The sequence below is a fragment of the Penaeus vannamei genome, chromosome 4 (assembly GCF_042767895.1).
Source record: "Penaeus vannamei isolate JL-2024 chromosome 4, ASM4276789v1, whole genome shotgun sequence".
NCBI classification, from domain to species: Eukaryota; Metazoa; Arthropoda; class Malacostraca; order Decapoda; family Penaeidae; genus Penaeus; species Penaeus vannamei.
This window is the reverse complement of record NC_091552.1, coordinates 27347423-27354212: the sequence shown is the minus strand read 5'-3', so window position 1 is coordinate 27354212 and position 6790 is coordinate 27347423.

Here is a 6790-nt window from a genome sequence, read left to right as displayed (position 1 = left end):
ATAATCATAATCTTAATTATTAATGTCATTTTCATCATTATGATTGTTTTAATAATGATAATGACAATAATGGTAATTCTGGAAATAATAACAACAATAATAAGGATTATAATAACAATAATTGCCGTATTAAAATTACTTCTATTATTATTTCTGTTATCATTGTCGTTATTATTATTAGGAAAATCATTAGAATAGTGTTGATTATTGCTATTATTGCAATTATTAGGCAAATCATCATTGTAATTATTATTGTATAATTATTATCATAATTATTGTCTTAATTACTCGCATAATTATCATTATTATCGTCTATATTGTCATTATTGATTATCATCAAAATCATCATAATTAGCAGAATTATTGCTAAGATCATCATAATCATTCTTTAAACTCGAAAAATGGGGGTTTACGACTCATCTCTCCAAAGGCTATATTTCGCTAGATTTTGCCGGTTTTTCGACTTTTGGGATTTTTCTACTTTTAGCCTTTTTCTTATTATAGATGGGCTTTATAATGATAATTATCATCATTATTGTCATTATCACCATCATTATTATCATTACTGTCATTATCGCCCTAATCACCCTTAATATAGTCATTATAATAATCATCTTAATTATCAATATCATTTTCATTATAATTATTTTAATAATGATAATGACAATAATGATAATTCTGGAAATAATAACAACAATAATAAGGATTATAATAACAATAATAGCCGTATTAAAATTACTTCTATTATTATTTCTGTTATCATTGTGGTCATTATTATTAGGAAAATTATTAGAATAGTGTTGATTATTGCTATTATTGCAATTATTAGGCAAATCATCATTATAATTATCATTGTATAATTATTATCATAATTATTGTCTTAATTGCTCTCATAATTATCATTATTATCGTCATTATTATCATTATTGATGGGGTTATCATCAAAATCATCATAATTAGCAGAACTATTGCTAAGATCATCATAATCATCCTTTAAACTCGAAAAAATGGGTTTTCGACTCATCTCTCCAAAGGCTATATTTCGCTAGATTTCGCCGGTTTTTCGACTTTTGGGATTTTTCTACTTTTAGCCTTTTTCTCATTATAGATGGGCTTTATAATGATAATTATCATTATTGTCATTATCATCATCATTATTATCATTACTGTCATTATCGCCCTAATCACCCTTAATAGTCATTATAATAATCATCTTAATTATTAATGTCATTTTCATTATAACTATTTTAATAATGATAATGACAATAATGATAATTCTGGAAATAATAACAACAATAATAAGAATTATAATAACAATAATTTCCGTGTTATAATTACTTCTATTATTACTTCTGTTACAATTGTCGTTATTATTATTAGTAAAAACATTAGAATAGTGTCGATTATTGCTATTATTGCAATTATTAGGCAAATCATCATTATAATTATCATTGTATAATTATCATCATAATTATTATCCTAATTACTCTCATAATTATCATTATTATCGTCGTGATTGATCGGGTTATCATCAAAATCATCATAATTAGCAGAATTATTGCTAAGATCATCATAATCATCCTTTAAACTCGAGAAAAAGAGGGTTTTCGACTCATCTCTGCAAAGGCTGTATTTCGCTAGATTTCGCCGGTTTTTCGACTTTTGGTTATTTTTCTACTTTTAGCCTTTTTCTTATTATAGATGGGCTTTATAATGATAATTATCATCACTATTGTCATTATCACCATCATTATCATTTCTGTCATTATCGTCCTAATCACCCTTAATATAGTCATTATAATAATCATCATCTTAATTATTAATGTCATTTTCATCATTATAATTATTTTAATAATGATAATGACAATAATGATTATTCTGGAAATAATAACTGTAGTGGATATTTGTAAACTCCGTAGAGTTAAAGATGGTTTGGTAGCGTGTATTCCAACTACAGGTAATCTCCATGTGGGTTTGGCGTTAAGGAACAATGACTCTTAGGTGAGCTAAAGAGTGATTCCGTAGTCACGAGAAAAAAACAATAAGACCACTGGCTGACAAAAAAGGCAACATAAAATGGAGCATCCATATTATACATTTATTTCGCACAAAACTTTCCATAAGAACAAATACACAGGACAACACACCATGCACTTACTTGAAAAACAGAGGCTATAGCCCGAGAAGCACCAGTCAGCCAGCTAAAAACCCAACGGTCTGTCACCACACACGAACAAAAGCCTCCCTCTAGACCGATCTGGCTTAACCTTATATACAAGTGGCTCCCGTGCTTACTGGGATTTTACCCATAATGCAATTAAATTTAGTTGTGAAATAGTGTATGGTGTGTTTAAAATAAGTAAAAAAATACATAAAATAAAAGAACGATAAAACTATACAAAAATGGGCACATAAAATGAACAAAAGATAGGAAAGTACGAAAAAGTGAAAGAAGGGATCCGTGAGAGAAAGCGGAGAAACACGAAGGGAAAAACGAAAGAAAAATAAAGCTAAGGTGAATTAGTCGAAGACGAAAAGGCAAGAATAAAACAAGGTAAGTATAGAATATAAGGTAAGTATTGTATAAGTAGTGTTGTGTATAGTAGGAGTAATGTAGATGTAGAGGTAGATCACGGACCAGTGGGAAAGGTAAGTCAAAGGAATATAAAAACACAGGCTTATTCTTATTTTAAAAAAAGGCGCAGACACACAGGAAACAGCAAAGCCACGTCATCTTGCAGGGCGGAGGAGTCCGTAGATTATCTAGAGCGACGATCCAAAATGTCAGGGGAACAGGCGGCCCGAAAGCCTACGGGATGACCCGCCTACAGCCAGGGGAAATTCACTACAACTCCCTCCCCGCCTGACTTCGGACGACTCCCTCTCGGCCTCGACGCACACAGAACGGCCACTGCCTGCTTCTGAGGACCCTAGCGTGCGGCCCGGTCCAGCCACTCTCGACTGAGCAGACAGGGTCATGCAGCATCAGAGGGGCAAGCAGAGAGGTGACGAGAGGAGTCGGTCGAAGGCCACACCACCGGATCCACGGGTCGGAAGAAGCAGCTCACGGTCACCGCGACCGTCCACGACCCTCCGGAGGAACGGCTCTACACTGCGGATGGACTCAAAAGGACCGTAAAGCACAAGGAACATCACACCTGCAAGAGACTGGGATTAGTGTATGGCATTTACCGTGTTCATCCTGTATAAAAGCAAACTCCTGAAAGGAATGCCACTGACAAATCTATATATATGGATGCACGACCAGACAGGAAGAAGGGCAACGAAGGATGAAAGGGAAGAAGGCAAAGGACGACGACCCAGCAAGCAATCACACCCAGGCTGAAAGAATAGGAAAGAGAGAATAAACCGAAAAAAATGAAATAAAATCAATGGGCCCAAAACATAAAATAAAACATAAGATAAAATGAAACTTAAAATCAAACTTAAAATTAAATACAAAACTTTTACATAAGAAATACAAAATGAACTTAAGAACAAACTTAAAATTAAGCTTACAATTAATGGACCTTAAAAATACAACTTAAACATAAAAACTTAAAAGTAAACTTAAAAGCTACAAACTTAAGAATTATACAGAACTAAATTACATAAAAATCAAGCACAAATTTAAGAAGCAAATATATAAACTTAAGATTAAACATAAAAAAGACCTCAAAGAAGAAGACCAACCACATGTTGGAGAGGTGTACATACATTACCATGAATACACTGCCATAAAATACAGAACCTATCATCTCGACTTGGGCTGGAAGAATACAATTCAAATTGATACACGGCACATACAATGTTAATGCACAATTTCTTATGTCATTCAACGCTGCTGATACATTAATTTTCACGCACTTATTCGTTTTCAGAGCATTTTCTATTACGATACTGAACACTTTGCACTCAACACAAAACCTCTCACTGGCACAGGCCTCCAAGCAAAAACAAAGAGGGAGACCAATCTAGGCTAACCATGGTCAGGAGATCGGCAAAAGGAAGCTAAGAGAGCAACTGCAGGATCATCCTCCGGGAGCCCGTCTAAAGGAGGAGGATCGTCCACGTCCCCATCCTCATTTAGCTCATCCTCATCTGGCAGGTGGAGTTCATCATTCGTCCTGTAAGGCCTCAGCTGATTGAGGTGGTAAATCTTCTCCTTGTAAGGAGGAGAGAGAACCCTAACCAACCGTGTTACAGGACCGGTCTTCTTGCAAATGCGAGCCGGGCCAAACCACCGGGGACCAAGAGCTCCACGCCGTCCTGCTCCAGCCATGCGAGGAAGGTCTTTAAAGAGGACTAAATCACCAACCTCAGCAGCAAAGGTGGACTTGCGGGTTCGCCGATTATAATCCCGGGCCCAGCCTTCTCTGGCCTGCACTGACGTCTCCACGGCAATCTCTCTAGCTCTCCTCAACCTAGCAGCAAAAGACTGTGCTGCCTCATGATCAGTCTCCTCATAATTGCTATTGCCAACAGGATAGGTGCCAATATGTCCAGTCAACAAGTAGAGAGGTTGATCACCTACTGAGCGGTGTACCGCACTGTTCATGGCCAAACGAACATATGGCAAAAGTTCATCCCATTTTAAGGGAGAAACCTCCAGAAGAGTTGCCAAGGCGTTTTTCACCACCCGATTGGTGCATTCAATCATCCCGTTAGCTTGGGGATGGAAAGCAGTAGTGAAAATAGTTTGTACACTGGCTAACTTACACACCCTCTTAAATAAATTGTTTTTAAATTCTCGGCCATTGTCTGTTTGCAATAAACGAGGTGGCCCAAACACAGTCACGAACTGATTAATAAAAGCATCAGCCACAGTCTCTGCATCCTTGGATGGCAGAGGTATCAACTGAACGTATCGGGTGAGTTGGTCTATGAAAGCCAATACATATCTATTGCCTTGGGAGGTCACTTCCAGTTCCATTAGGTCTGCAGATACCCTTTCCAGTGGGTAACTGGCCTGTGGTGCAGCAGCAAGAGGAGCATGATAAGCCATACCCTTACGTTTCTGGCAAGATCGACATGTACCAACATATTCTTTGACGGCAGCCAACATGTTAGGGAAGTAAAAGTAATCCCTGAGCTTACAATATGTCCTGTAGACCCCAGGGTGACCTGCTGTTGCACTTGAATGAGCTAAATGCATGGCAGAACCCCTAAGTGTCTTTGGCACTACTAACTGATGGAGTACTCGATCTGGGAGGTGACGAACATGGTATAAAACTCCATCTCGAAGCTCAAACTCTTCAAGAGTTAGAGGAAGGCGACGACGTGGCAAATTCCGTTCCTCTAAATACTCGATCACCTCTTTCCACAGGGGATCCTCAAGTTGGTGACGACGCAGATCGTCTGGATCACGATTGTGCAGTTCTGTTGCAGCCACTGCACGACTCAACTGGTCTGGGACACAATGCTGAGTCCCTTGTTTGTATTTTAATATATAGTTATAAAAACTAAGTTCGTGTGACCACCGAGTCATAGGTAAACTCTTTGTTTTTCTACTAAATACATAAGTCAAAGGCTTATGGTCTGTGTAAATGTAGAAGCGGCGCCCATACACATAGCAGTCGAAGGCTCGTACCCCTTCCACTACTGCAAGTGCTTCACAATCAATTGCAGGGTACCGAGTCTCGGCATCCCTAAGTTTGCAGCTGAAGTATGCAACAGGCTGCAAGCGACCCTCATCATCACTTTGCATTAAGCAAGCGCCGATTGCAACACCCGACGCATCGGTGTGGATCTCAAAGGACCTGTCAAAATCGGGCTTACTAAGAACTGGGGCTGAGATAAGTGCCGTCTTCAAGCTCTGGAAAGCAATTTCCTCCGGCTGACCCCAGGCAAACTTGGCATCCTTACGTGTCAAACTCGTCAGTGGAGCTGCAATATTTGAATATTGTTTAATATGCTTCCTAAAGAAGCCTGTGCAACCGAGAAAGCAGCACACTTCCTTCTGATTCCTAGGCTGAGGCATCTTTTGTATGGCAGCCACCTTATCTGGGTCAGGTTCCACACCCTTAGGTGAGATCTTAAAGCCCAAGAATTTAAATGTATCTGTTGCAAAGACACATTTCTTCCTGTTGAGCCTGAATCCTGCTTTTAAAAGGAGCGACAGAGTCTCATCTAAGTGTCTCAGATGGTCATCAAAGTTGTTGCTGTGCACCACCACATCATCTAAATAGGCAATGGTGTGCCTGCCTAAAACAGATGAAAGCACACAGTTAACAGCCCATTGAAATGTTGAAGGGGCAGTTGCCAACCCAAATGGCAACTTTCTGAACTGAAAAAGTCTATGCCCATCTGAGAATGCAGTCTTCGGCCTATCATCTGGACTGACATCCACTGTCCAGTAGGCACTGCGAGCATCAAGAGCAGTAAACCACATGGTTCCATGGAGCTGATCAATGAGCTCAACAATGCGTGGCATTGGATAAGCATCTTGCTCAGTAATGCTGTTGAGACCTCTGTAGTCAATGCAGAAACGGGTGGACCCATCCTTCTTTCTGACGAGCACAATTGGGGAATGCCAAGGAGAGGTGGAATGCTCAATAACCCCTTGTGAGAGCATATTGTCACATTCCTTCCGTATGAACTTTTTAAAGGCTTCTGGGAGACGCCACTGTCTCACACATAGTGGACCTTCGCCCTCTTTTGTTTTAATAGTATGGGATATACCAGGTACCGTCCCTAATTTACCTTGTGCATCAAATAATGCCACATACTTTACAAGTACCTGCCTGAGCTGCTGTTGTTGCTCAAGGGTGAGATGGCCCAGATCAATCTC